This window comes from Mus caroli, unplaced genomic scaffold (genome assembly GCF_978045245.1).
Source record: "Mus caroli unplaced genomic scaffold, Mus_caroli_1 scaffold_1, whole genome shotgun sequence".
In the NCBI taxonomy this organism is placed as follows: domain Eukaryota; kingdom Metazoa; phylum Chordata; class Mammalia; order Rodentia; family Muridae; genus Mus; species Mus caroli.
In genome coordinates, this window is record NW_028227256.1 from 92,880,364 (window position 1) to 92,903,172 (window position 22,809).

A 22,809-nucleotide genomic window follows, 5' to 3' on the forward strand; every position below is an offset into this window, starting at 1 on the left:
TTCAGGTGACAGCAGATGCTGGCGAGGATGTGGAGAAAGAGGAACACTCCTTCATTGTTGGTGGGATTGCAAGCTTGTACAACCACTCTGGAAATCAGTTTGGAGGTTCCTCAGAAAATTGGACATAGTACTACCGGAGGATCCAGCAATACCTCTCCTGGGCATATATCCAGAAGATGTTCCAACCGGTAAGAAGGACACATGCTCCTATGTTCATAGCAGCCCTATTTATAATAGCCAGAAGCTGGAAAGAACCCAGATTCCCCTCAACAGAGGAATGGATACAGAAAATGTGGTACATTTACACAATGGAGTACTACTCAGCTATTAAAAGGAATGAATTTATGAAATTCCTAGGCAAATGGATGGATCTGGAGGGCATCATCCGGAGTGAGGTAACATATTCACAAAGGAACTCACACAATATGTACTCACTGATAAGTGGATATTGGCCCAAAAACTTAGGATACCCAAGATATAAGATACAATTTGTTAAACGCATGAAACTGAAGAAGAACGAAGACCAAAGTGTGGACACTGTGCCCCTTCTTGGAATTGGGAACAAAACACCCATGGAAAGAGTTACAGAGATAAAGTTTGGAGCTGTGAAGAAAGGATGGACCATCTAAAGACTGCCATATCCAGGGATCCATCCCATAATCAGCTTCCAAACGCTGACACCATTGCATACACTAGCAAGATTTGGCTGAAAGGACCTGAAGGAGGAAAATTACTGAACTTTTCCTGAACTCTTCAACTCAGAGTTCTACCCCTCCCATCTGGAGATTGTTCCCGGAACACTCCTGAACTTCTCACCCCAGAGTACATTCCTGAACTCTTCACCCCAGAGTCCGACCCCCTCCCAAATGAAAACTGTTCCAAGAACATTTTTTAGATAAGGGTCTCCTGGAACAAACCTAGTCCAACCCCTCCCAACTGAGGACTGTGCCAAGAACATTTTTGAGATAAGGGTTTGAACAAACCTCAGAATGTTCCAATAAGATCGGGTACATTGCCAAAATATAGGACACGACCCCTTGGTTACAGAAAGCCCCTTGGAAAAACCCTTGGCAAAAACAAGCCCCTTGGAAAAACCCTTGGCAGAACCCCTTAATGACGTAAACTTGTACTTTCCCTGCCCTGCTCCCCCCTTGGCTTTTTTCCTATATAAGCCTGTGAAAAATTTGGGCCGGGCGTCGATTCTCCTCTGCACCTTGCTTGGTGTATGAGTTTCGGCCCCAGAGCTCTGGTTCATGTGCTTGCTTGTTGTTGCTTTATTAAATCTTACTCTATACATATTGGGTTCGGTCTCAGCGTCTTCTTGGGTTCGCGGCTGTCCCGAGACTTGAGTGAGGGTCTCCCTTCGGGGGTCTTTCAGACCCAGATATAGCTGTCTCTTGTGAGACAATGCCGGGGCCTAGCAAACACAGAAGTGGATGCTCACAGTCAGCTATTGGATGGATCACAGGGCCCCCAATGGAGGAGCTAGAGAAAGTACCCAAGGAGCTAAAGGGAAGTGCAACCCCATAGGTGGATCATTATTATGAACTAACCAGTACCCTAGAGCTCTTGACTCTAGCTGCATTTGTATCAAAAGATGGCCTAGTCGGCCATCACTGGAAAGAGAGGCCCATTGGACTTGCCAACTTTATATGCCCCAGTACAGGGGAATGCCAGGGCCAAGGGGGGGGATGTGGGGGGGTGGGGGACTGTGGGGGGGAGTGTATTGGGGACATTTTGGATAGCATTGGAAATGTAATTGAGGAAAGTACCTAAAAAAAAAAATTCCTCTTTTTCTTGTCCTTTTATTTAATAAAGTAGAAACAAGAAAAGGTAAGAAAAGTCAATATATTTTGGGCATGATAAAATTTTTAGAAATGATGTATGAATTAGTGATTGCAAGGGGCAGTGATGGGAGTAGGAATAAAAAAGCAGGCTTGTGTATGGTAAAAGAAAGACACATGCATTGAAAGTGTTCATTGTTCAGACTTTATGGAAGACACAGAAATATACAGGGAAAATACATATAAACAAGTACTTGTAAGAGTTAAGTGTCATTTTCAACTTGAGTAGAGATAGATACATCATGAAATGGAGGACTGTGTGACTTTGAGGGTCTTTGCAGAAAGGACTGACTGAGAAAAAAAAAGATTGACCCTGAGTGTGAAACTGAAGTGCTACAGTGAATAAAAAGCAAAAAGTGGGCAGAGTGCCAGTATTCATCTCTCTCCTCCTTAACTGAAGGTAAAACATGACAAGCTGCTACCATAGATTTCCCATCACAGTTGTACCCTCAAATTGCTGCATGTTCTTTTCCTTTTAAAGTTGCTGTATGAGGTGTTATGTCACAGACACTAGAATAGTTCCTATTACAGTTGGATTCCATTGTTTCTCAGACTTAAATGCTGAGCAGTTGTCTGAAGACACCATTCTCAAGTATTCAGGATTAGAGGTCCATACCTAGATCCAGAGTTTGAGTTAGCATAGTCAGAGAAACCAGTATCTTTTGTTTTGTTTTGTTTTGTTTTGTTTTGTTTTGTTTTGTTTTGTTTTGTTTTGTTTTGTTTTGTTTTGTTTTTCGAGACAGGGTTTCTCTGTATAGCCCTGGTTGTCCTGGAACTCACTTTGTAGACGAGGTTGGCCTTGAACTCAGAAATCTGCCTCCCAAGTGCTGGGATTAAAGGTGTGTGCCACCACTGCCTGGCAGTGAGAAATCCGTATCTTATGAGCCTTAGGTTAAGGCACTGTGCTTTTCCAACATGGCATGTTGGATACAAAGAGGTGTTAAGGGAGGTCAGAGATATACATGTACATTACTAAGAATTTCTCTCATAAATTCTGTACCTTATGATGTTACATTCCTCCTTTCTGTATTGTTGGTATAGAGCCAGTACATTGAATGTCGTTTGCAAGTATAAAAGTATGGTACATTAGACATTTCTTTAACATCCATTTCAGCCAAAGAGAATGTTATTTCTGCTTGCATGGTTATTTACTTTGTACATATGCCAGAGACACTGAAACTCTAGAAAAATGGATTCATTCAGTTAATCACTTCAGAATCTTCTCTGATCATTAGAATTTATATCTATATAAGAATTTATACCCAGAAGGCAGCATAGGTTCAAGAATAAGGTATCAATACACTTAATAAATGATCAAGAGATAAACCCTTACCTATTTACAGGAAAATAACTATATCTTCCAGATCCCTCTACTTGCTGCTACACCTCCCTGCCATGGTAAATGCATCTGTCTGGAGCCAGAAGGTAAAATAACCGGTTTTGTTTACAAGATGCTTGTGGTTATAGACTTGGTGTGTTTTTGTTTGTTGATTTGTTGTTTTGCTTATTTTATTCTTCTCTCGTGTAACACATTCAAGCTATATATTTCTCTCTCCAATCTCCTGCCTTTTCTCCTCAACTCCAATCTCTATTTTCCTCCCAATCTACTCCTCAGCCTTTTTTTTTTTCCCAGAAAAGTGAAGTCCTTCCAGGGACATCAATAAAAAAAGGCATATCACCTTACAATAAGACTAGGCACCTCCCATCATATAAAGGCCGAACTAGGCAACCCAGTAGGGGAAAGGGTCTCAAAAGCAGACATTCATTATGCTTCCCTCTTTTTCAGTGAAAAACAGAACACCTCAGACCAAACAACTGGTTCTCTCTAGTTAAATATATTTCCTGGCTTCAATTCAGATAATTTAAAACAAAAAGTACTATCCAATAATTCCAATGTATTCTGGTGTGTCTTCTTATTTAAAGCTATTCACTACATTGGAGTGTGTGTGTGTGTGTGTGTGTGTGTGTGTGTGTGTGTGTGTGTGTGTGTATACATATGAAATCATGTTTTGAGGCACATGCATTTGTGGATGGCTTATAGAAGACAGCTTATAGAAATCGATTCTTTTCTTCCACTATGTGGGACCCAGGGATAGAATATAGATCATCCATTTAAGCAATAATTTCCTTTACCTGCTAAGCATTCTCAGTGACCTTGTATGATTTATTTTAAATTATTTTCACAAACCCTAACACCTCAGATATTTTTAGAAAGGTAGTTTCCCATTTCAACACTCCAAAATCCAGTATTCAAAAGAATTATGTAATTTTTCCTATGATACTTTTGAATAGATTAGCTGTAGATGTAGATGTATATATAGATATATAGTTCTTCAACTGTGTACTTCTGCTACAAGACTGGGGTTCATCTTTTAAGCACTCTGCTTGCACTGATCTATCACTATCCAGCACCATAATAATCAAGTTCTCTTCTACACGTGCATTTAGAATCCTCTAGTCATTGCCCTTCTACTATTAATATTGCCTATGTACTTTCCTACTTTTGTAGATTGTCTGGCCTCATTATTTCTGTAGAATTGCCCATGTTTAAGTTGGTTTTCAGTGATCTCTGATTTTAAACTATCAGCACAATTAATCTTAACCCCAATACCAAATTTACCATTTTGGATTACAACAAAATGAGACAACCTAAAGATCGTATGTTCCTATACTTTTTGCCAACACAATTCATGCTTTCTACCATTCCATAATCTCTTCTGCTAAATAATTATTCTCCTACCACAGTATAACACACTTCACTGAAATCCAGGCTATGTATAACTTTATGGTAAAAAGAGATTTTCAAAAAACTCTGTGTGAGGATGAGTATTTTATTAGTTAGCACAAATTTTGAGTATTTGTTCATTTTTAGGAGAAAAGTGAAGCCGGAAAGCCCCATGAGTCAGGAAAGCAATCTAAATTTGTTGAAAGTAGTCCAAGACAAAAACAACAAAAATAAAACAATTTGAAAGCTAAATTGAGTGATCAGAGTAGAATTAAAATAAGATTCCCAGAATAGAGTATATTTGGAATGCAATCTCTTCCCTTGGGTATCTGTGGTTTTATGTCATTTACAAAGAACAAGATAGTCACTCCAAATTAAGTTTTGACAACAAAACCTTACAGTTATAAAACTGAAAAAATGTATAATATATTACTCAAAAGCACTGTCATTACATCGTTTAACTAATCCACAATGCTAAATCTATATTTAATATAGAAATTACATTTTGCAGTGTCATACTCTAGAATCTTTCTAACTCTCACGTAAGAATGAAAAGACGTGTTTATTAGATAAAGTGAGAAGTTTATGTGTATGCTAATTGTTTGTACTGATATAAATTAAAATATTGCCTTCATTTGGCTCCTGCTAATTTGATAGCATAAGTCTACTTTCCATAACAATTAAGTTGGGGGTTGATTTCTCCAATTAAGTCAAAACTTGTTTTCTATTAGAAAAATGCTTCATAATTGTCAATAAATACAACTTCTAAGTAGATGCCACTTAACAAGATTTCCCACCAACTGCTACACAGTACACCTATGCAAACTGCTGCCAAGGAAACAAGCTATTCTTGCTTTTTCCCTGACATAGAATGTTTATTTTTCTTCATTATTTATAAACAGGTTATTTTACTCAGAAGATAATAAAGATTGGTTTCTAATACGCTAAGTGAGAATGTCAACAGTTTGCTTTTTTTTTTTTTTAATGGGTTTTTTTTTTTTTTTTTTTTTGGTTTTTTTCGAGACAGGATTTCTCTGTGTAGCCCTGGCTGTCCTGGACCTCACTTTGTAGACCAGGCTGGCCTTGAACTCAGAAATCTGCATGCCTCTGCCTCCCAAGTGCTGGGATTAAAGGCATGGGCCACCACACCCGGCCTTAATGTTCTTTTTTTATTGGGTATTTATTTCATTTACATTTCCAATGCTATCCCAAAAGTACCCCACACGTTCCCCCACCCACTCCCCCACCAACCCACTCGCACTTCTTGGCCCTATCGTTCCCCTGTACTGAGGCATATAAAGTTTGCACGACCAATGGGCCTCTCTTTCCACTGATCACCGACTAGGCCATCTTAATCTTCAAAAAAAAAAAAAAAAAAAAAAAAAAACCAACTTGTTCTCCTGCTAATATTAAAATATTAGCTTAAGCTAAGACACAGTTATGGTATCTAATGTCAAGGTCATTGGTTTTTGCAAAGCTTACAGTGAGGAAACATTTTTTGCCTCTACTTTAAATGTTAGGACATTTGTTAGCATTTGCATTTCATTTTGTAGCTTAAAAAAGAAAATCAAACGCATTGCACTATCAAATTGCTTGCTTTATGTACACTCACAATCTCCAAACAATTGTATTCTGTCTCAACTGCTAGCAGAAATATTACAGATGAAGATGTTCCTCTATTCAAATATAACTTTGGATATTTTCACTCAACTTTTCCAGTGAACATTCATGTTTAAAGAAAAAAAATGTTCTCAAATCTAGCGCTCATATTCCATTTGAAGTACAATTCGGTCTTAAATAGAAAGGTTTTAAGTGGTTAATAGACTTACAGGACTTACTTTCTGTAGTGAGCTTCCAATAGTTCTTGGTATAAGAAGATATTCACAACAGACAAATGTCATTTCCTGAGAATACTAAAGTCAGATACACGTAATTGCATTCACAATGTTCAGTAATTACTAGTATTAAACAACTCAAGAAAAACGTATTTCTCTTTTTTAATGGAAACTTCATGATTTGTGAGAGATAACGAGTAGTTTAAAAAGTTCATATATAGCTCAAAGCACACCTCACACAATAATAGTGGGAGACTTCAACATCCCACTCTCAACAATGGACAGATCCTGGAAACAGAAACAAAACAGAGCCATATTGAAACTAACATAAATTATGAAACAAATGGATTTAACAGATATCTACAGAACATTTTATCCTAAAACAAAAGGATATACCTTCTTCTCAGCACCTCATGGTACCTTCTACAAAACTGACCATATAATTGGTCACAAAACAGACCTCAACAGATACAAAAATATTGAAATTGTTCTATGCACCTATGAGTTCACCACGGACTAAGGCTGATCTTCAATAACAACACAAATAATACAAATCCAACATTCAAGTGGAAGCTGAACAACACTCTACTCAATGATACCTTGGTCAAGGAAGAAATAAAGAAAGAAATTAAAGACTTTCTAGAGTTTAATGAAAATAAAGGCACAACATACTCAAACTTATGGGACACAATGAAAGCAGTGCTAAGAGGAAAACTCATAGCTCTGAATGCCTCCAAAAAGAAACTAGAGAGAGCATACACTAGCAGCTTGACAGTACACCTAAAAGCTCTAGAACAAAAGGAAGCAAATACACCCAAGAGGAGTAGACAGCCAGAAATAATTAAACTCAGGGCTGAAAACAACCAAGTAGAAACAAAAAGAAGTATTCAAAGAATGAACCAAACCAGGAGCTGGTTCTTTGAGAAAATCAACAAGTTAGATAAACCCTTATCCAAACACACTAGAGGGCACAGGAACTATATCCTAATTAACAAAATCAGAAATGAAAAGGGAGACATAACAACAGAACGTGAGGAAATCCAAAGCATCATGTAGACCCTACTACAAAGCGCTATACTCAACAAAACTGGAAAACGTGGATGAAATGGACAAATTCCTAGATGGATACCAGGCACCAAAATTAAATCAGGATCAGATTAATGATCTAAACAGTCCCATAGCCCATAAAGAAATAGAAGTAGTCATCAATAGTCCTCCAACCAAAAAATGCTCAGGACCAGATGGGTTCAGTTGTATCAGACCTTCAAAGAAGACCTAATTCCAATTTTCCTCAAACTATTCCACAAAATAGAAACAGAAGGTACTCTACTCAAATCATTCTATGAAGCCACAATTACTCTGATACCTAAAACACATAAAGAACCAACAAAGAAAGAGAACTTCAGATCAATTTCCCTTATAAATATCCATGAGAAATGCTCAATAAAATTATCACAAACCAAATTCAAGAACACAACAAAATGATCATGAATGATGAGCAAGTAGGCCTCATCCCAGCGATGATGGGATGATTTAATATACAGAAATCCATCAATGTAATCCACTATATAAACAAACTTGCACAAGCCTCTTCTGGTCAGAAAAGCACCAGGGTAGCTAGGGCGCAGGGTCTGCTGACACTCGCCAGCTACCCACAACACCGGCCACAGGATCTTAAGACTTCTGGTGAGTGGAACACAGCTTCTGCTCCAATCCAATTGCACACGGGACCTGAGACTGAATTAATTAGGGAAACAGGCACATGGAACCTGAGACTGAATTAATTAGGGAAACAGAAAACCGGCCTGAGTAGGGCCACAGGCATCTTCCGGCCTGAACAGCACCGGGGTAGCTAGAGCGCAGGGTCTGCAGACACCCGCCAGCTACCCACGACCCCCCAGGATTTTGAGACTGCTGGTGAGTGGAACACAGCTTCTGCTCCAGTCCAATCACACGGGACCTGAGACTGCTTTGGTTGGGGAGGCAGAAATCCGGCCTCAGTAGAGCCACAAGCCTCTCTGGTCAGAAAAGGACCGGAGTAGCTAGGGCGCAGGGTCGGCTGACACTCACCAGCTACCCACAACACCCGCCACAGGATCTTAAGACTTCTGGTGAGTGGAACACAGCTTCTGCTCCAATCCAATTGCGTGCGGGACCTGAGACTGCATTAGTTAGGGAAGCAGAAAACCAGCCTGAGTAGGACCACGCACCTCTTCCGGCCGGACCAGGACCAGGGTAGCTAGAGCACAGGGTCGGCTGACACCCCCAGCTACCCAAGACACCCGCCACAGGATTTGGAGACTTCTGGTGAGTGGAACACAGAGTCTGCTCCAATCTTTAAACAGTGACAATGACAACAACTAACCCCAGAGATTACCAGATGGCGAAAGGTAAACGTAATAATCTTACTAACAGAAACCAAGACCACTCACCATCATCAGAACCCAGCACTCCCACTTCGCCCAGTCCAGGGCACCCCAACACACCGGAAAAGCTAGACACGGACCTAAAAGCATATCTCATGATGATGGTAGAGGACTTCAAGAAGGACTTTAATAATACACTTAAAGAAATACAAAGGAACACTGATAAACAGGTAGAAGACATTAAAGAGGAAGCACAAAAATCCCTTAAAGAATTGCAGGAGAACACTGCTAAAGAGTTACAAATCGTTAAAGAAAAACAGGATAAAATAATCAAACACGTAGAAGTCCTTAAAGAAAAACAGGAAAACACATCCAAACAGATGATGGAAATGAACAAAACCATACTAGACCTAAAAAGGGAAGTAGACACAATAAAGAAAACCCAAAATGAGGCAACACTGGAGATAGAAACCCTAGGAAAGAAATCTGGAACCATAGATACAAGCATCAGCAACACAATACAAGAGATGGAAGAGAGAATCTCAGGTGCAGAAGATTCCATAGAGAACATCGGCACAACAATCAAGGAAAATGTAAAACGCAAAAGGATCCTAACTCAAAACATCCAAGAAATACAGGACACAATGAGAAGACCAAACCTACGGATAATAGGAGTGGATGAGAATGAAGATTTTCAACTCAAAGGACCAGCAAACATCTTCAACAAAATTATAGAAGAAAACTTCCCAAATCTAAAGAAAGAGATGCCCATGAACATACAAGAAGCCTACAGAACTCCAAATAGACTGGACCAGAAAAGAAATACCTCCCGACACATAATAATCAGAACAACAAATGCTCTAAATAAAGATAGAATACTAAAAGCAGTAAGAGAAAAAGTAACATATAAAGGCAAGCCTATCAGAATTACACCAGATTTTTCACCAGAGACTATGAAAGCCAGAAGATCTTGGACGGATGTTATACAGACACTAAAAGAACACAAATTCTAGCCCAGGCTACTATACCCAGCCAAACTCTCAATTAACATAGATGGAGAAACCAAAGTATTCCACGACAAAACCAAATTCACACATTATCTCTCCACGAATCCAGCCCTTCAAAGGATAATAACAGAAAAAAACCAATACAAGGACAGGAACCACGCCCTAGAAACAACAAGAAGGTAATCCCTCAACAAACCTAAAAGAAGACAGCCACAAGAACAGAGTGCCAACTTTAACAACAAAAATAACAGGAAACAACAATTACTTTTCCTTAATATCTCTTAATATCAATGGACTAAACTCCCCGATAAAAAGACAAAGACTAACAAACTGGCTACACAAACAAGACCCAACAGTTTGCTGCTTACAGGACACTCATCTCAGAGAAAAAGATAGACACTACCTCAGAATGAAAGGCTGGAAAATAATTTTCCAAGCAAATGGTATGAAGAAACAAGCTGGAGTAGCCACTCTAATATCTGATAAGATTGACTTCCAACCCAAAGTCATCAAAAAAGACAGGGAGGGGCACTTCATACTCATCAAAAGTAAAATCCTCCAAGAGGAACTATCAATCCTGAATATCTATGCTCCAAATACAGAGGCACCCTCATTCATTAAAGAAACTTTAGTAAATCTCAAAGCACACATTGCATCTCATACAATAATAGTGGGAGACTTCAACACACCACTTTCACCAATGGACAGATCATGGAAACAGAAACTAAACAGGGACACAGTGAAACTAACAGAAATTATGAATCAAAGGGATCTGGCAGATATCTACAGAACATTCTATCCTAAAACAAAAGGATATACCTTCTTCTCAGCACCTCATGGTACCTTCTCCAAAATTGACCACATAATTGGTCACAAAACAGGCCTCAACAGATACAAAAATATTGAAATTGTCCCATGCATCCTATCAGATCACCATGGACTAAGGCTGATCTTCAATAACAAAATAAATAATAGAAAGCCAACCTTCACGTAGAAACTGAACAACACTCTTCTCAATGATACCTTGGTCAAGGAAGGAATAAAGAAAGAAATTAAGGACTTTGTAGAGTTCAATGAAAATGAAGCCACAACATACCCAAACTTATGGGACGCAATGAAAGCATTTCTAAGAGGAAAACTCATAGCTCTGAGTGCCTCCAAAAGGAAACTAGAGAGAGCACACATTAGCAGCTTGACAACATACCTAAAAGCACTAGAACAAAAGGAAGCAAATTCACCCAAGAGGAGTAGACGGCAGGAAATAATCAAACTCAGGGGCGAAATCAACCAAGTGGAAACAAGAAGAACTATTCAAAGAATCAACCAATCAAGGAGCTGGTTCTTTGAGAAAATCAACAAGATAGATAAACCCTTAGCCAGACTCACTAGAGGGCACAGGAAAAGCATCCTAATTAACAAAATCAGAAATGAAAAAGGAGACATAACAACAGATCCTGAAGACATCCAAAACACCATCATATCCTTCTACCAAAGGCTATACTCAACAAAACTGGAGAACCTGGATGAAATGGAGAAGTTCCTAGACAGATACCAGGTACCAAAGTTGAATCAAGATCAGGTTAATGATCTAAACAGCCCTATATCCCCCAAAGAAATAGAAGCAGTCATTAATAGTCTCCCAACTAAAAAAAGCCCAGGACCAGATGGGTTTAGTGCAGAGTTCTATCAGACCTTCAAAGAAGATCTAATCCCAGTTCTTCACAAACTATTCCACAAAATATAAACAGAAGGTATTCTACCCAACTCATTCTATGAAGCCACAATTACTCTGATACCTAAACCACAAAAAGACCCAACAAAGATAGAAAACTTCAGACCCAATATCCCTTATGAATATTGATGCAAAAATCCTCAATAAAGTTCTCACTAACCGAATTCAAGAACAGATCAAAACAATCATTCATCCTGACCAAGTAGGTTTCATCCCAGGGATGCAGGGATGATTCAATATACGGAAATCCATCAATTTAATCCAGTATATAAACAAACTCAAAGACTAAACCACATGGTCATCTTGTTAGATGTGGAAAAAGCATTTGACAAGATCCAACACCCATTCATGATAAAAGTCTTGGAAAGATCAGGAATTCAAGGCCCATACCTAAACATGATAAAAGCAATCTACAGCAAACCAGTAGCCAACATCAAAGTAAATGGTGAGAAGCTTGAAGCAATCCGTCTAAAATCAGGGACTAGACAAGGCTGTCCACTTTCTCCATACCTATTCAACATTGTACTTGAAGTCCTAGCCAGAGCAATTTGACAACAAAAGGAGATCAAAGGGATACAAATTGGAAAAGATGAAGTCAAAATATCACTTTTTGCAGATGATATGATAGTATATATAAGTGACCCTAAAAATTTCACCAGAGGACTCCTAAACCTGATAAACAGCTTCGGTGAAGTAGCTGGATATAAAATTAACTATACAAATCAATGGCCTTTCTCTACACAAAGAATAAACAGGCTGAGAAAGAAATCAGGGAAACAACACTCTTCTCAATAGTCACAAATAATATAAAATATCTTGGCGTGACTCTAACTAAGGAAGTGAAACATCTGTATAATAAAAACTTCAAGTCTTTGAAGAAAGAAATTATAGAAGATCTCAGAAGATGGAAAGATCTCCCATGCTCATGGATTGGCAGGATCAACATTGTAAAAATGGCTATCTTGCCAAAAGCAATCTACAGATTCAATGCAATCCCCATCAAAATTCCAACTCAATTCTTCAACGAATTAGAAAGTGCAATCTGCAAATTCATCTGGAATAACAAAAAAACCTAGGATAGCAAAAATTCTTCTCAAGGATAAAAGAACCTCTGGTGGAATCACCATGCCGGACCTAAAGCTTTACTACAAAGCAATTGTGATAAAAACTGCGTGGTACTGGTATAGTGACAGACAAATAGACCAATGGAATAGAATTGAAGACCCAGAAATGAACCCACACACCTACGGTCACTTGATATTCGACAAGGGAGCTAAAAACATCCAGTGGAAGAAAGACAGCATTTTCAACAAATGGTGCTGGCACAACTGGTTGTTAACATGTAGAAGAATGCGAATCGATCCATTCCTATCTCCTTGTACTAAGGTCAAGTCTAAGTGGATCAAGGAACTTCACATAAAACCAGAGACACTGAAACTTATAGAGGAGAAAGTGGGGAAAAGCCTTGAAGATATGGGCACAGGGGAAAAATTCTTGAATAGAACAGCAATGGCTTGTGCTGTAAGATCGAGAATTGACAAGTGGGACCTCATGAAACTGCAAAGCTTCTGCAAGGCAAAAGACACCATCAATAAGACAAAAAAAACACCAACAGATTGGGAAAGGATCTTCACCTATCCTAAATCAGATAAGGGACTAATATCCAATATATATAAAGAACTCAAGAAGGTGGACTCCAGAAAGTCAAATAACCCCATTAAAAAATGGGGCACAGAATTGAACAAAGAATTCTCACCTGAGGAATACCGAATGGCAGAGAAGCACCTGAAAAAATGTTCAACATCCTTAATCATCAGGGAAATGCAAATCAAAACAACCCTGAGATTCCACCTCACACCAGTCAGAATGGCTAAGATCAAAAATTCAGGTGACAGCAGATGCTGGCGAGGATGTGGAGAAAGAGGAACACTCCTCCATTGTTGGTGGGATTGCAAGCTTGTACAACCACTCTGGAAATCAGTCTGGCAGTTCCTCAGAAAATTGGACATAGTACTACCGGAGGATCCAGCAATACCTCTCCTGGGCATATATGCAGAAGATGTCCCAACCGGTAAGAAGGATACATGCTCCACTATGTTCATAGCAGTCCTATTTATAATAACCAGAAGCTGGAAAGAACCCAGATGTCCCTCAACAGAGGAATGGATACAGAAATTATGGTACATTTACACAATAGAGTACTACTCAGCTATTAAAAAGAATGAATTTATGAAATTCCTAGCCAAATGGATGGACCTGGAGGGCATAATCTTGAGTGAGGTAACACAATCACAAAAGAACTGACACAATATGTATTCACTGATAAGTGGATATTAGCCCAAAACTTAGGATACCCAAGATATAAGATATAATTTGCTAAACGCATGAAACTCAAGAAGAATGAAGACCAAAGTGTGGACACTGTGCCACTTCTTAGAATTGGGAACAAAACTCCCAGGGAAGGAGTTACAGAGATAAAGTTCGTAGCTGTGATGAAAGGATGGACCATTTAGAGACTGCAGTATCCAGGGATCCATCCCATAATCAGCTTCCAAACGCTGACACCATTGCATACACTAGCAAGATTTTGCTGAAAGGACCCAAATATAGCTGTCTCTTGTGAGACGATGCCGGGGCCTAGCAAACACAGGAGTTGATGCTCACAATCAGCTATTGGATGTATCACAGGGCTCCCAATGGAGAAGCTAGAGAAAGTATCCAAGGAGCTAAAGGGATCTGCAACCCTATTGTTGGAACAACATGATGTACTAACCAGTACCCCGGAGCTCTTGTCTCTAGCTGCATATGTATCGAAAGATGGCCTAGTCGGCCATCACTGGAAAGAGAGGCCCATTGGACTTGCGAACTTTATATGCCCCAATATAGGGGAATGCCAGGGCCAAAAGAATGGGAATGGGTGGGTAGGGAAGTGGGGGGCACTATGGGGGACTTTTGGGATAGCATTGGAAATGTAATTGAGGAAAATATGTAATAAAAATATTAAAAAATTTAAAAAAAAACCTCAAAAACAAAAATTACATGATCATCTCTTTAGATGCTGAGAAACCATTTGACAAAATGCAACACCCCTTCATGATAAAAGTCGTGGAAAGATCAGGAGTTCAAGGCCCATACCTAAACATAATAAAAACAAGTAACAGCAAACCAACATCAAACTAACTGGAGAGAAACTTGAAGGAATCCTACTAAAATCAGGGACTAGATGAGGCGGCCCACCTTTTCCTTAACTATTCAATATAGTACTTGAAGTTGTAACTAGAACAATTAGACAACAAAAGTAGATCAAGGGGATACAAATTTGAAAGGAAGAAGTCAGAAATATCACTATTTGCAGATGATATGAAAGTATATAGAAGTGACCCTAAAAATCCCACCAAGGAACTCCTAAATCTGGTAAACAGCTTCAGCGCAGTAGCTGGATATAAAATTAACTCAAACAAATCAGTGGCCTTTCTCAACACAAAGGATAAACAGACTGAGAAAGAAATTAGGGAAACAACACCCTTCACAATAATCACAAATTAAATAAAATAACTTGGTGTGACTCTAACTAAGGAAGTGAAAGATCTCTATGATAGGAACTTCAAGTCTCTGAAGAAAAATCGATGAAGATCTCAGAAGATGGAAAGGTCTCCCATGCTCAGGCATTGGCAGGATTAACATAGTCAAAATGGCCATCTTGCCGAAAGCAATCTACACATTCAGTGCAATCCCCATCAAAATTCTATCTCAATTCTTCACAGAGTTAGAAAGAGCAATTTGCAAATTCATCTGGAAAACAAAAAAACCTAGGATAGCAAAAACTATTCTCAACAATTAAAGGACCTCTGGTGGAATCACCATGCCTAAGCTAAAACTGTACTACAGGGCAATTGTGATAAAAAATGCATGGTACTGGTACATTGACAGACAGGTAGATCAATGGAATAGAATTGAAGACCCAGAAATGAACCTCCACACCTATGGTCATTTGATCTTTGACAAAGGAGCTAAAAGCAACCAGTGGAAAGAAGACAGCATCTTCAACAAATGGTGCTGGGTCAATTGGTGGTTAGCATGTAGAAGAAGTGAATTGATCCATTCCTATCTCCTGTAAAAAACTCAAGTCTAAGTTGATCAAAGAACTCTGCATAAAACCAGAGATTCTGAAACTTAGAGAAATAAAGTGGGGGAAAGCCTCGAAGATATGGGCACTGGGGAAAAATTCCTGAACAGAAGAGTAAGATCGAGAATCAACAAAGGGGACCTCATAAAATTGCATAGCTTCTGTAGGGCAAAAGACACTGTCAATAAGACAAAAAGGCCACCAACAGATTGGGAAAGGATCTTTACCAATCGTAAATCAGATAGCAGACTAATATCCAATATATATGGAACTCAAGAAGATGGACTCTAGAAAATCAAATAACCCTATTAGAAATGGGATACAGAGCTAAACAAAGAATTCTCAACTGAGGAATATCAAATGGCAATGGCTGAGAAGCACCTGAAAAAAATGTTCAACATCCTTAATCATCAGGGAAATGCAAATCAAAGCAACCCTGAGATTCCAACTCACACCAGCCAGAATGGCTAAGATCAAAAATTCAGGTGACAGCAGATGCTGGCAAGAATGTGGAGAAAGAGGACCAGACCTCCATTGCTGGTGGGGTTGCAAGCTGGTACAACCACTCTGGAAATCAGTCTGATGTTTAAAAATTGGACATAGTACGACCAGAAGATCCAGCAATTCCTTTCCTGGACATATATCTAGAAGATGCTCCAACTTGTTATAAGGACACATGCTCCACTCTGTTCATAGCAGCCTTATTTATATAATAGCCAGAAGCTGGAAAAAACCCAGATGTCTGTCAACTGTGGAATGGATACAGCAAATGTGGTACATTTACACAATTGAGTACCACTCAGCTATTAAAAACAATGAATTCATGAAATTTAGGCAAATGGATGCATCTGGAGGATATCATCCTGAGTGAGGTAACCCAATCACAAAAGAACACACAGGGTATGCACTCACTTATAAGTGGATAGTAGTCCAGAAACTTAGACTACCCAAGATACAATTTACAAAACACATGAAACTCAAAAAGAAGGAAGACCAAAATGTAGATACTTCGTTCCTTCTTAGAATGTGGAAAAAAATACCCATGGAAGGTGTTACAGACACAAAGTTCAGAGCTGAGACAGAAGAAAGGAACATCCAGAAACTGTCCCTCCTGTGGATCCACCCCATATACAAATATGAAACCCAGACACTATTGCAATTTCCAGCAAGATTTTGCTGACAGGACCCTGGCATAGCTGTCTCTGTTGAGGCTTACTATAAAGTGTGTAATGAGGATGAGGAATAACACATGGAAATGGAGTAAGGAAAAATTTATGCAAACAGAATCTATGTGATAACACGTGGAGAGATTTTTCTGTGGAAAGGATGAAAAAAGTCAGTGAGAGCTGAGAAAATGGGGAGAGAAGTAGTGATGAAAGTCTGGGAGACAGACATATGATACAACACATGCATGAAATGTCAGAATGAAACCCACTATTTTGAATGCCAATCTAAGCATTTTGAAGATTAAGACGCATGAAAGTTCCTGCCTTTCCTAGGGTTTATTCCCAATATAATAATGGCAAAGCAAATGCTCTCTTTTAAACTAATGTGAAAAGCAAGGTTTTTGTTGTTGTTGTTGTTGTTTTGTTTTTTGTTTTTTAAGTGATTCACGCAGAATTCAAACCAAATTAAACATCACAGAATATTTAAAACTAATTTTCTTTTTCTTTTTTTCCCCTTCCTTCCTTCCTTCCTTCCTTCCTTCCTTCCTTCCTTCCTTCCTTCCTTCCTTCCTTCCTTCCTTCCTTCCTTCCTCTTTCTTTTTTTTCTTGGAGAGAGGGTCAGTTTTTTTGTTTTTCGAGACAGGGTTTCTCTGTGTAGCCCTGGCTGTTCTGAAACTCACTCTGTAGACCAGGCTGGCCTCAAAATCAGAAATCTGCCAACCTCTGCCTTGCAAGTGCTGGGATTAAAGGTGTGCAACACCACTGCCTGGCACTGCAGAATATTTTTTTTAATTTTTAATATTTTTTATTACATATTTTCCTCAATTACATTTCCAATGCTATCCCAAAAGTCCCCCATAGTGCCCCCCACTTCCCTACCCACCCATTCCCATTCTTTTGGCCCTGGCATTCCCCTATATTGGGGCATATAAGGTTTGCAAGTCCAATGGGCCTCTCTTTCCAGTGATGGCCGACTAGGCCATCTTTCGATACATATGCAGCTAGAGACAAGAGCTCCGGGGTACTGGTTAGTTCATCATGTTGTTCCAACTATAGGGTTGCAGATCCCTTTAGCTCCTTGGGTACTTTCTCTAGCTTCTCCATTGGGAGCCCTGTGATACATCCAATAGCTGACTGTGAGCATCCACTCCTGTATTTGCTAGGCCCTGGCATAGTCTCACAAGAGACAGCTATATTTGGGTCCTTTCAGCAAAATCTTGCTAGTGTATGCAATGGTGTCAGCGTTTGGAAGCTGATTATGGGATGGATCCCTGGATACGGCAGGGCAGTCTCTAGATGGTCCATCCTTTCATCACAGCTCGAAACTTTGTCTCTGTAACTCCTTCCATGGGTGTTTTGTTCCCAATTCTAAGAAGGGGCATATTGTCCACATTTTGGTCTTCATTCTTCTTGAGTTTCATGCGTTTAGCAAATTGTATCTTATATCTTGGGTATCCTAAGTTTTGGGCTAATATCCACTTATCAGTGAATACATATTGTGTGAGTTCCTTTGTGATTGTGTTACCTCACTCAAGATGATGCCCTCCAGGTCCATCCATTTGGCTAGGAATTTCATAAATTCATTCTTTTTAATAGCTGAGTAGTACTCCATTGTGTAAATGTACCATAATTTCTGTATCCATTCCTCTGTTGAGGGACATCTGGGTTCTTTCCAGCTTCTGGCTATTATAAATAGAGCTGCTATGAACATAGTGGAGCATGTGTCCTTCTTACCGGTTGGGACATCTTCTGCATATATGCCCAGGAGAGGTATTGCTGGATCCTCCGGTAGTACTATGTCCAATTTTCTGAGGAACTGCCAGACTGATTTCCAGAGTGGTTGTACAAGCTTGCAATTCCACCAACAATGGAGGAGTGTTCCTCTTTCTCCACATCCTCGCCAGCATCTGCTGTCACTGCAGAATATTTAAACACCTATTTTAATATCATGACTTTTTTCATTTCATTTTAGTTTTTTTTCTAGTGGCTTTATGTTTGTTTGCTTACTTGTATTGGTCCCCTTCACCAGCAATGGTCACTACCATGTAATTTTTTAAGACATCATGAAAATAGGAGCTTGCCATGGAAAAGAAGCAGATTTACTATTGCAAGACGTGGTAGTAGAGAAGGAGTATAGAAACGACAGAAAAAAAAAAATAAAACTCCCCAAGCACAGTTCCAGTCACCCACTTTTTTCCACTCTACTCTGACTCCATTGTTGGAGTTCCATTCTTCCCAATACTGAGAACAAATCACAAAATCCAGCAATGAATTCACATATTTATTAAGTAAAAACTGTCATTTTCCAGTCATGTATCACTGGTTCAACTTACTAACGAGGACTGAAATCTTCAACAAATGACCCTTGAGGAAGAGGAGGACACTTCAGTTTTAATACTAACACTATGTTCGATATCCATCAACCTTAATGATTATAGAGTGGAAACAAGTTTCGAAACTAGAGTCTTAACTATCTATGGAGACATATTTTCTTGTCATTATTTTCTTTAGCAATACATTGAAACTACTATTTATATTAAAATTACACTGCATTTAAAAAAAAAAAAAGAAAATGGTTTTCTGGAATACACTTAAAGAGGCAGTAGGTTTTTAGGAACAAGAGTTCCTCCCATGTGTATTAAATTCTTCAAGTGGTTTATTGAAGATTTAAACATACAGGTGAATATATGGAGGTTATATGCAAATTCTGTACCATTTCATCTGAGACATGAAGACTAATAGTTTTTCATGTCCTCTAGCTATCCTGGAACCAGTCCCTATCATAGATATTATGAGATTACTGTCTGTTCATTTACTTGGCTCAATGTAGAAAAAAATTAACAGTAACCTAACATGGCAGTAGAAATTTTCCAATCACAAAACTTCAGCAGGTATCCCGTAGAGATAGCATTGTTGGCTTTCAGCATTTACATTGCTCTACATATGGAAATTAGGTCATGTATCTTTGTACTCTCCATAACTGAATACTTTTGTGAGTGGGTGTGGGTGAGGTAAGAATTCAAAAAGATCTTTTTCTACATGCAAACTAATTCCAAAGCCAATTAGTGCCTAAGATGCCCAACTGAGAATTAAATTAAACTGCACATCATTCAGTCTGAAAGCATAATTTCTTCTAAATGTAGCTTTAAGAAAATAAATTCTCATTCCCATGCTTGGTGTCATTTCATTCTACGACAATGACTAGTGGTCTAATATAATTCTTGGAATGGAACTTTCCACATTCCAGATCTACTGGTTCACAGGAAAATATATTGAGAAAATCTTTATTATTATTATTATTATTATTATTATTATTATTATTATTATTATTAGCCCTGGCATAGATTTGGAAAGTTCTTCTATGAGTTTTAATACTTAAAACAGAAAAATGTGTCTCCTCAGTGGTTCCCAGGGCCAATGTGTAACTTTCAAAATTGTCTTCATGTAGTCACAATATATACAGAAATATGGCAACAGAACAGGCTGTGAAGTGTTAGGATTTCAAACGAGGCCAAACTACTAGCCATATTTCTATCATTTCTCCTATGCCTTATATACTCAGGTTGGTAACCATTATTAGCTTTCAGAACATTTTTATCTTTTTCTATTGCTTTTATTTTTCTATTCTGTTCAAACATTTTTACTTCCCAACACTGTGTGCACTCTTAAGCTGTTTCTTCCTTTTTTCTGTAATTTTCATAGAGCTTTAATTTTTCATTATATTTTATATTTAAATCTGTCTTATTCTTAGTAGAATAAAAATTAACTGTTGATATTGAATCTTAAATCTCACAAACATCTCTTTTACATTTAACCAGTGCTCTATTTCTTATACATAAACATTTAAGATTAACTGCAATCAGCTACAAATCCTGCAATGTACAATACCAACTTGACTATGAGACATACCCATTGGTGCCAATGTTAAGGTATTTAAGACAGAATTCATGAGATAGATCCCATATGTAACTCTGTTGTCACAGAGATTGTAACAGCATGAACTAGACCTGCACCCAATCAAAACAAACAATCAAACAAAGCCCAGAGAGAAGAGTACATAATGGTCATACAATCCCATGCCTAACCAAGAATTTATTTGCAATTGATAACTTCTGACACAGGGAAAATCAGTTTACTTCAATGTACTGACACTGAGTATGTACTAATGTACTAATGTACTAATCATACCCCAGAACAGACTGAGTGCTTAAAATAGTTGGCCAACATGAAAAAGACTCCAAATTGTGTGTGTGTGTGTGTGTGTGTGTGTGTGTGTGTGTGAGAGAGAGAGAGAGAGAGAGAGAGAGAGAGAGAGAGAGAGAGAGAGAGAGAGAGCGCACGCGCGCTGTTTTTGTTTGTTCCTTTATTTTTGCTTTTTGCCGGTGTAGGGAGATAAAGTAGGGGAAGCTGAATAAGTAGGGAGTTGGAACGCCAGAATTGGTAAAAGGGAAAGAATAGGAGCAAAATCTACACTGCTAAAACTTTAAAAAGAATTTTTTTAAAGTACAAAAATCACAATAGCCCTATGATTTTTTGTAGAGCCTACCAGTTCAAGAATTGCTAACACATTATGGAATATAACTGATTTTGTGTATAAGAGTAATGAGAAGATAAAGAGGGGAGGTAGGAGACAATAAGAGAATGAAGAAAAGAGAAGATAATAGAATATATGTGATAAGAAAGCACAAAGAAGACTATCTTCTAAAGAAAGGGAAGTGACCAGAGAGGAGATGTGGGAAGTTGGGAAAGAGAAGGAGGAAAGAGATAATTTACTGTAGCCTTATTTACTTTCCTCCTCCTCCTCCTCCTCCCTCCTCCTCCTCTCCTCCTCTTCTCCACAGAGGCTACATAAATCCAAAAATAATGCAGACTTGATTGTGCCAGATATAAAAATGACCATTAACAAAAAGACCAGATTGACATGTCAGATTGTTAGAAGTTTATAATATACCCTGAGAAAAATAACAAAGATGTAAAGATCCAAAACTATAAAGTACAGAGTTGTGGTTAGGTTTTCCAAATTAATGAGTGGTCTTTCACTACCTTTACTTTTGCAATACTAGTGGTCTGACAATATAGCTGGATCTGTCTTTAGTAAGCATTGTTGCTAGCACAAACTGTGAAGATGTGCTCATTCTTTGAGATTTGTTCCATGAGTAAACTGGATAGTATTAATAAGGAAGAACAGGAAAATCAGCCTCTTAGTTGAAAATTGTCTCAGTACAGTGGAAGATCCTCATATATGATGGGTATGACTGGTATTATATCCCATGGAGGCAGACATTTGAGCAACCTCAGGGATTCATTTTCTCTATTTATATTTGGGAAGGAAGGATTGTAGGAGCCAGAGGCATCAAGGACACAACAAGAAAACCTAGAGAATCAATTAATCTCGGCTCATAGTGGCTGACAAAAGCTGAACCACAAATGGCCTGCTACATATATGGAAGAGATATGCAAGTTGGCCTTTATGTGGGACCCTTAACAGTTGGAGAAGGGCTGACTCTGAGTCTGGTGCCTGTCTTTGACTCCTTTATCTTAGCAGATCTTCCTTCTCTGGCCTTAATAGATGTGCCAATTCCTACTGCAACTTGATACTCCAAGGAGGTTGACCGCCTTTTGTTCTCAAGAGAAAAGGAGGGAAGCATGGACTGAAGGAAAGAGAGACAGGGCAACTGGGAGGGTGGAGGGAAGGGAAGCTGAGATCAGGATGTAAAGGAAATCAATTAAGTAATGTAAAAATGTAAACAAAAAATATTGATCCCAATAGGATAGAAAGTTCCAGCGGGAATCTAGAATTTCTACACAGGAAACAGGGATACTGTTGACTGTTTCAATGATCCTATTACTAAGGAAATCAAAATTTAATTCATAAAAGCTGTAGCTAAAACTTCTAAGTAATCATTATTGTATGTTAAAACATACATTTTCTTATAACAGATTTGAATGGTAGCTGAAGGTTTTGATATAACCTAGGAGTTGAGAATCAAATTAATTTTTTGCATTGC